We start from the raw sequence: 9185 nt of genomic DNA on the forward strand, positions 1-9185 counted from the left end.
AGCTTCACTATACACTGAAGAAAGGACTATTTCCTTTTAATTTGCTTTAAAAGTTGTGCCCTTTAATTTTGATGTGTCCCCTTGTTCTTGTATCATCAAAGCGTTAAAATGCTTCTGATCACTTTTCATTCTAACCTTCATATACTTTTGTACTGGAACCCAAATGTCCCTTCTTACTCCTAGCTTTCCCGGACTAAATAAACTATTATTTCCAGACTTTCCTTATTTAACTTGTTAATATTTGTAAAGCCATTTAAAATATATTAATATGGTTCAATTATAATATCACTTCTATTTTCCATCCTTCCTTTTAATGTCTCAAGTATCCATCTAATTTGCCATCAATCTCCATTGATTCTCCCTCTGATGATAAGTAAGTCTTTATAATATCCCGGGGAATATTTCTTCTGCTTTCCTGGCCAGCATTTTGGAACAAAGAAGCTGAACTCCGGCAGATCATAAACATGATTCACTCTGCACTCAGCATGTGTATGGATTTGCTGTTGCTTAGACTTTGATCCTGGAAACAGGTTTCATTATGTCCATGGGACTGTAATTAAAAATTTGTCTACGTGAATCAGGTTGCAGAATCAGGCCCTTTGCAGTCATGATTGCACTGGGTCAGCGACACTTGAGCGCATGTTTGAAAGCAAGCCTGTATCTGATATCCTTTGAGCAATATCTAAGCACTCAATTCCATACCCTGCAGAAGCGGGGCCTGCATGCCACTTACACAAGGGGTATGATTTGATGTCTATCCATTCACAAACAGAGGAGAGATGGACAATGGGAAATGGTTATTCACTCCTTCTCTTGCTCATAGAAAGTTGGAGACACCCAAGGAAATTGCGTGGTACCAGATCTAAAAAATCCCGAAAAAATACGTTTGCATGCAATTCATAACTAATTCCATTACTGCAGAATATCGTGAAAACCAAATGCATAAAATGACTGAATAAAGAAACAGCCATCGCCACAAGAGCTAGGCTTCCTGGTGACACTGTCAGTCCTGAGACGACTACTGACTTTGCATGTCCCCCAACAGCTGAAATGTTATCCCAGCAGTGATAGCACTCATCCATGCCTTTCTGATCCCTTCTGTGTCCTACTGGTTTGGTTAGACCACTTGTCAATTTTTCCCAGTCTTAATAAGGCCCGATTCAGCTCCATCACCAAAACGTATCACCCCTTCCTCCATGTCACCAGCAAATACCCCGAGCAACACATCCAGTTCCAATCACTGTCTTTTAACATTAACTCTTCTCCCCCAAAAAAAGCAAAGAGGATTGATACACATGTATCTCTAAATGCACAAAAAGGATTTTATCCAAATACTTAGGAGAACTCAAATTACTGCTATTAGGTTACTTTAAGCCAGCAGCATACAAATACTGTGGGAGAATACTAACTGGTGGCTTTTCCCTGGCTGATTAGATTTATCTATTCACTGGCCTAAAATATGGTATAGCAACCCACCATCATTTTCAAATACTTTATAGTTCTCTTTTAAGAGAGTGGAAATGGCAGATAAACACATTATCAGCATTCTCAGGCATAAAACAGCGAAGCCTGGAGTTGTTTTGCAGAAACAACTCTGAATCTGGACGACATGACATAAGCAATTCTAGAAATAGCTGCTGGTCTTAAGGCTACGTTACATGTATCCTCGTTGCTGCTTTTTTATCTCCGCTCACAATTTTAGCACAAACATTATGCTGTCTTTGTTAGCTCTTTCCTTTGACTTTCTCAGTATTTCTCAAGCATTCTTCAGTCTCCCCTTGTACCTTGTGAGCTCTTCCCACTCCCTCAAAACACACCTTTGATTTTGACTGCAAATCTCCCCCAGCACAGGCCAGTGTGAGAAATGTCTGGAATAACTCTACCAACCTCATGTTCTAGGCAAGGAGGTGGTCTTAGCCAGGAGGGACCCACAGCCACATATGTACCCCAGCATATGTCTGAGGGCTTCGCTTACCCGCTCACCATCTGTACCTCCGTGAAGAGCAGTCACATGCCGAAAGCAGCCAGGCTGCTCCGGCACTCGTAGCCCGCCTCACTGCTGTCCCTTGCACTGATCCCAGAAGTCCAGCTAAAGATTCACACCTGCTCGTCCTGGTTCTCTGGCCTGCCCTGAATCGTCACCCTCCTCCCTAGGGTCACAGTTCATTTTGTTCCGTCCTTCCTTGGTTAGTTTTGGTTTCTGTGTAATTTTCTAACTATTGCTCCGAACTATTGAAGAAACTTCTTTTATTTATTCTTCTGGCCCTGCAGCCACACCTGGAATGTACTGCCCGTGCAAGGCAATGGTTTTTAAGCTCACCCTCCCCGTCTTCCACCCTGCTTAGCAAGTCAGCATCCACAACTGCAAGGATAAATTACCACAAAGGTCTCCAATGTTAGCAATGTATCTGACAACCTCATACACAGCTCCAGCAGGGTAAAGAGATGGCTAAATAGGATCAGTTGTGCCAACTCAGGACTTCTGGCCAAAACTGCATCCAAAATCATGATGGACACAGGAGAGTCTAGAGCACAGGCCAGGTTCTAAATCACACTCTAAATCAAACCCTAAGAAAGAGATCCTCACTCACCATGAAGCCAGTTAACTCCCCTGGCTTCGACAGGCTGTGATGATTTACAGCAAGCGGTTCCAAGCTTTTCACAGGTACTCTCTGTACAACATATTTCAGCTGTAATATGCATAGATATAAAAGTCCAAGCTATAAGAAGACCTGTCATAAGGCTCCAGGCTTTATCTTCTATAACCACCAGGTGAAAGAGTGCACCTTCCATCAGGATAGCCATGAGACAGGTCCCAAGCATGACCAGACTGCAAGAACCAGAGCTACTCTGCTGGAAATTGGACAGTATGGGAGAATGGATGCAAGTGTGAGAGCTCCCTCTGCTCCTATAGTCTGTTTTGATTTCCAGCAAAAAGCCCTGGAGCAAATTGTTTTCTTCTGGAGCTTCTCTTATGAATAAGAACCTCTCATAGCTTGGTTTGCAAGCTTTTGTGTCACTGCTTGGTGTGTGTCATCCCAGAGCTGGCTTTGTTATAATTTGTGAACCTCTGGGAGGAAAGATGTCACTGTGATGGCAATACTCCCCTGAAGACTGCCCACTGCTAACACACAGGGAGAATTTTTTCTAGGGCTTGAAAGCTGTATTGGTGCTCCTGGCACCTGGGTTTCTACCTCTGCCCAGCATTTCTATCACCAATATAAACAGTGGACAACAACAGTATGTGTCTGGCAAAGGCCATTCACTCTGTCCTCCTCTGGAGGCCACCATTTGAAGCTGTTTTAGATTATTTGCTACCATCAGTTGCTGCTGCACTGACTTACTGTTATTTCTATTGCCACTGTAAGAGGTGATCCATCAGCAGCGCAACTAGTTGTTTTTCTGAAATGGGAGCAGGGAATCGTGTGGATGAGAGTTCAAGCATCAGGGAATGTTCTGCCAACACCTAGAGTCAAGCCGTCACCAGAGCCGCAGGGGCACTGGTGCCGCCATGGGTCCCAGTCTCACCCAGCACTGCACTTCGAGCCGGCCTGTCAGCAGACACGGCCACGGCTGGTGCATAGGTGGGCTCTGTCAGCTGCGCCTTGTAGGCAACAATAAAATGGATGTAGAGCACATGACTTCAGAAGAACAAATAACAAAAATAAATAAGCGTCTTTCTCTCTCTCCTGCGATGCTGCTTGCAGGTCCTGCTTCAAGGCTGCAAGAAAACAGCTCACTGAGCGGGGGGCCACAAAGGTTTAGACATGTTGTATTAAACCCCCCGACCCAACCACAGAGGGAATCCTGACTCTTAACTCCTTCTCAAAATGACGTTTATGCCCAATTTATGCCACCTTCACTTAGGATCTGATCCAGCATCCCTGAAGTAAACTTGAGTCCTTTAATTGTCTTCAGCTCAGTCTAAATCAGCTGCTCCTCTGATTCCTGCTCTTTTTCCTGTTCCTCCCTCTCACTAGTCCTAGCACTTTTTCTCCCCTGAAGCAGTACAGCTTAGCCCATCAAGTCAGCAACAGCTATCCTACGCCTACTCTTGAACCCTGGTGAATGTCACCTCATTTGTCTAGTCCAGCGCTGCCCATATTTCACTCTCTCCAGACAGAAGCATCCAGTAGATATATCCAGTTTCCTTCCCCAGGCCTCTCTGCTTGATACTCTTTCCCTCTTCCTCACCGATTACAAGCCGCAAGCCTGCTGCAGCCCTGTCCTACCCAGCTCCAGTCCCACCAGGTCGGCTGGACGTGGCAGTGCAGAGGCACAGCAAGCGGGGAAAAACCTCCCCTGGCATCAGGGAATGCTCTGGAGCATCGCACAGGGCTGGGAGGAGACGTTTTGCCCTGACACAGCTCAGCACCAGTCAGTAGCTCAGCATCCTGCGCCGGACGGCAGCCATCTTCCAGGCGAGAGGAAGAACGGCAGGATCGGACCATGGTCCGTGGGTCTGTTTAGATCTCTCTGAGCAGGGATATTCTCCCTTTCTGGGAAGCCGCTCAGCGCGGCCTGGAAGGAAATGGGCCAAGGTCCTTAGGGTTGTTAAAAATCTCGTGATACTTTAGCAAGAGGGATGGTGTAAATCAAACCACAGGGCACAAGCTACCTAACTCCGGGTAATTTATATTCTGCCTCACTAAGTTCATCTCTGCACTTTCAATGCATGAAGTGATTTTTCACTTCCCCTGTAGTATTTGCTGGCACGGAAAAGCTGCTGGGCTCTGTCCCAGAAGTAGCTGCATTTCATCACCGGGCAAAAGATTCCTGCATGGATGGGGCCAGATCCTCAGCAGAGCTCCCGCCCGCCCCGGCGGGTTTGCAGCGGGCAGGATCCGGCCCCGGCCCATTCAGCTGCACCTGGGCTGCCTGGAGAAGAGGAGCCCTGTTGTTATTTAGCGTTCACCCCCCCTCCCGCCCCCGTATTATTATTAGCGCTTGGCTCCGGCTCCGCGAGGCCGGGGCAGGCGAGCGGGGGGGGTGTGGGGAGGAGGGGGGAGGCGGGCGAACACACCCCCCTCCTCCCCGGCTCCGCGCCGTTCCGCGCCGCTCCGCGCCCCGGCGCTGCGTGGAGCCACAGCGCCCCCTCCTGGGCCACAGCGGCGCCGACCGCTCCGCCGCCGCGGAGGGGCTGCGCGCTGGCGCAACGGGGCGCGGAGCTGCGCGGAGCTGCGCGGAGGGGGGGTGTCCTTCCCGCGGGGGGGTCGGCGGCGGAGCGGCTCCCTCCCTGCTTTTTCGTCTACGAATGTCACGCCTCGGGCTGGTTTTGGGGCTCTTCACCCTCATTTCTGATCTTTAGAGATTTTTTTATTTTTAATTATTTTTTCCTGTCTTCTTAGCGCCTCTGCAGCAGCTGCAAACGCCGTGTCGCCAGAGAGCCCTGGCTAAACTCTATAAATCCACATCCCGTTCTGGAGGCGGGCAGGGAGAGGCATTCGGATGCGCCGGTTCTGGACTGGAGGCAGTTTCTGCAGCGCTTCCCTGAGCAAGGCACCCAGAGCAGGCAGCGGCGCTTCTGCCTGAGCAAAGACGGAAGGATTTGGCTTTGAACTATTTCTGTTACACAGACAACAATGATTATTGTCTGCTGGCAGACCCATTCCTGCGTAGTGTTTAGCGTCAGCCTTACACATACTTCCAATGTAGTAAACAGTGGAGGTGAGGAGGGAACACAGATACACTCTCTGTCACCTCTTTTGGGACACCTTTTACCTATAGCAGGCCAATTCATCATATGTTCCTCCTTGCCAAAGTTTTAACGCAGACTTGAGCTGGCCTTATTATATTCCTGCTCTTGGAGGGGTGCACAGCCTCCTCACTAGGCCCGATGGAAAGAGGGGAAAGGGAGGAAGGTCAGAGGGGGATGCTGGTTAAATACATCTAACAGCAGTGACATCACCTCCCCTGCGCCCTTTCTGACTGAAGGGGCTTGCAAAGGCACGGGAGTATTTGTACTCTGAGGATGGGAGGGTTCTGCTCTGAACCAGGGTAAGGCTGAAGTGGAGCCTTGCACTGCGCGTGTTTTAGCTCTAGGTGCGTGTGCTCACATACACACTCGCGGACGAAAAAAGCAGCGTAACTCTGGCAGAGCACTTCCCATACTCACAGACTCCAGCTCTTGATCAGAGAGGGCACGATGGGTCTGGGATTGCCAGTGCTCCCCCAGCCATTCCCTGGTCCCCTGGCTGCTGCTTGTCTGTTCCAGTACTGGAACCATTACTGAGTCCTGGGAACATGCAAAGAGCAGTAAAACAAACGTGGACACACAAAATGTGACCAGGCTTTTTCTGCTGAGTCGCAAAGGGCTTTGGAGTCAGACAAACCCCAAATCGATGCCTGGGACTAACTACAAGGGAGAAGACTATGCTGGAGGAGCAAACACCTACTGACAGACCTGCAAAGACGACAGCATGAGTGTGCTCCTGTGAATATCCAAATGTTTGGTTTGAATAAAAAGAATATCAAAGCAGTTATTTCTGCATGTTACGGTGTGTGCTCATCTGTAGATCAAGTCTGTGTGTCGGAGTGCGGGGGAACTGCGGGGCTGCACAGCTTGAATAGGTGCTTGCATCCATGCGGGAGCCAGACCAAGATGCTGCGTTTAAGCGTGGGGTGGTCGGGGCGAGCCCCACAGCGTGTGTTTTGTGTGCTTAGCGTGTACATGCATGCGAGGCAGACCACGACTGCTCGTCTGTGCGGTGTGTGGGAGGGAGAGAGTCCAGGTTTGTCTGTCTGTCACTCACAAGCAGATCTGATCAATCTTTTTCCTTGATAAGGAATTTAAACAAATAAAAAAATCACACACAAAAAATCCCAACCTTTCATATTTCTTACACCAAAGCCTCATCTCTTCTTTACTCACTACCTCCTCCTCTCACCATCCCCCAAATACTTCTCTACAACTCTTGGGAAAGCAGCTTTACTGCCATTAACAAATTATTATTATGCACCCAGAAGAGCAGCCAGAGTAAAGCATGAAGGACCCTTCTGTCCTGCCTGGTGCAGATGTCAATCACAAGGCTAAATTCATACATTAAGACTGCCAGCGGTTCATCTGCTGCTTATTTCTCTCCATGGAGAGGAGACTGCACCTAGGAAGTGACATCCCCTCCCCTTCCCCACTCCCAAGTCAAGGCACGGAGGGACTCTCCAAAGCCAAAACACACTCTCACACCTACAGATCTCTTCGGATCGTCGCGGGGTCTTTAGACCCAGGCTGTGCTGGACCTCGGGGATGATGTAATGGCGTGGAGATGCCCTCTGTCCCCCTATTCCCCATAGACTGGAAAAGGCAAAGTTATGCTCCACACCAGCCTCGCGAGCAGCGCTGAGAGCTGAGCCGGGGAAAACCAATCTCCTGCGCTGTGGGATGCAGCCCCCCCCCCCCCCCCCATCGCTGCCCTCCCCCGGCTCTGCCGCTGTCTCCCAGTCCCTACCAGAAGTAGAGGCAATCAGCCCAGTGTGGGATTCAAGGCGACAGACTTTCCTTTTCCTCCGCGATTTGCTTGTCACTTGCTAAAACGGAGCAGTGGATTAAGTGGAGATGACACCATCTCCTTGGGGACGGTCCCCCCCCTCCGGGATGTATCGATACTCCGGAATACAGATGGAGCCTGGCTACCTCCCACCCCCGCCTCGCCGCCAGCCCAGCCGAGTCGGGGGCTGAACCCCTCTTGCCGGGCATCCTCCGGGGGCTGCGTCTTGCCCCCGTCGGAACCAGCGCTCCCAGTCTTCCCACTCCTCCCAGTGCCGGCGAATCTCGGCCCCACGCTCACCACCCGCACGCACACGCAATCGCTTACCGGGCTGCGGGACTCCTGCCATCCACCCCCCCGCCACCCCCCCCACGTAACTCCGCGCTGCCCAGGGCGGGGGTACAACGCGGAAGGCGAAGGTGTGCGCGGCTGGGCGCGGAGAGGCGCCGCGGGGCGCGTTACACAACGCGGCCGAGGCAGGACGGGGAGCCCGGGGCAGGGACATCGCTGCAGCCGCAGCGCAGCGCTCGCCTTACCTGATGCTAATGTCCCTCTCTGGCGGAGATCGGGTCGCCCGTGGGTTTTATTCGGCTCGGTAGGAACTTGTGGGAGAGCTTCTCTGTCCAGCTCGCATACTGGGTGCTGGGCTGATAATGCAGGCGTGAAAATCCTGGGGCTCTAGCAGTCCTTTTCATGCTCAGACAGAAAATCCCCTTCCTTGATCCAGATCGCGGGCATTAAGGGCAGAGGCAAAAAAAAAAAAAAAAATTCCTTTTTTTTTTCCCCTCTCTTCCTTTTCCTTTTTTTTTTTTCTTGCTTTTTTTTTTTTCCCCCTTCCCTTATTCCTGTGCCCCCCCTCTCTTCTGCTGCTCAGTTCGTAGCCATCGGGGGAAGGAGCAGAGGCAGCAGGGAGAATGGAGAGGGGGTTAGAAATAAAAATGAAAAGGGCTCCAGGAGGGAAGCGAGAGGCTGGGCTTGCCACCGGGGGAGGGGCTTGGAGCGGTCTGGAGAGGATGAATGGGGAAGAGGAAAGCAGGGAGGAGCCCCAGCCTGGCCATTTTATTCTAAGAACTGTTTTGTATATAATTAGGGAAGAGGAGGGGCTGGGGGGGGGGGGGGGGGGGGCAAAAAGGAGGGACTTAAGCTCTGGCCAGACGGAGCCTGGGCTGTGGGAAGGGAGGATGAGACCGGGAAGGGCCGCTGGACGGGGCTGTGGGGGATCTAAACTTGTCTGCCCCTCGGATTTGGGGAGGAGACTACATCAGGACAGGTTGCGATTCCAGGCAGCCCCATTTAATTTTTTTTTTTTTTTCTCTCCCCCCGCCTCTCCTCGATTTTCTCCTCACCGGAGCCAGGCAGCACGGCGCCCGATCCGCCGAGCAGGCAGCTGATGGCGGGGGGGTGTGGGGGAGTATGGGGGGGTGATGTGGGGAGGGCAGGCTGTCCCCCAGCCCGACTCCACACTCGGGGTGCCCCCTCCGCTCGGGGGGGCGGGGGAAGGAGTCGCCCCCCCCCCGCCCGGCCGTGCGGGCGCGGTTCAGCACCGCGGACAGCGTCGGCCCGGGGGGGCGGTGACGGGCCCGGGGCTCCGCCCCCCCCCGCCACCGGGAGAGCCCGGCCCAGCCGAGCCGAGCCCAGCCGAGCCGAGCCCAGCCGAGCCCGGCCCAGCCGCCCCGGGAGGCAGCGGGCGGTCCCGGCGGC

The 9185-nt window shown here is 52.0% G+C and overlaps 1 protein-coding gene across 1 annotated transcript in view; it reads right to left on the reverse strand.

Moving 5' to 3' along the window:
* BRINP1 (BMP/retinoic acid inducible neural specific 1) overlaps positions 1–8393 on the reverse strand; it is an 89589-nt gene extending 81196 nt beyond the window's left edge. The window contains exon 1 of the mRNA XM_074891341.1: positions 8021–8393. The gene's annotated coding sequence lies outside the window, so the exon portion shown is untranslated. The remainder of the gene's footprint in view (positions 1–8020) is intronic.
* Positions 8394–9185: the final 792 nt, after the last annotated feature.

The sequence above is a fragment of the Strix uralensis genome, chromosome 21, assembly GCF_047716275.1.
Source record: "Strix uralensis isolate ZFMK-TIS-50842 chromosome 21, bStrUra1, whole genome shotgun sequence".
Classification (NCBI taxonomy): Eukaryota; Metazoa; Chordata; class Aves; order Strigiformes; family Strigidae; genus Strix; species Strix uralensis.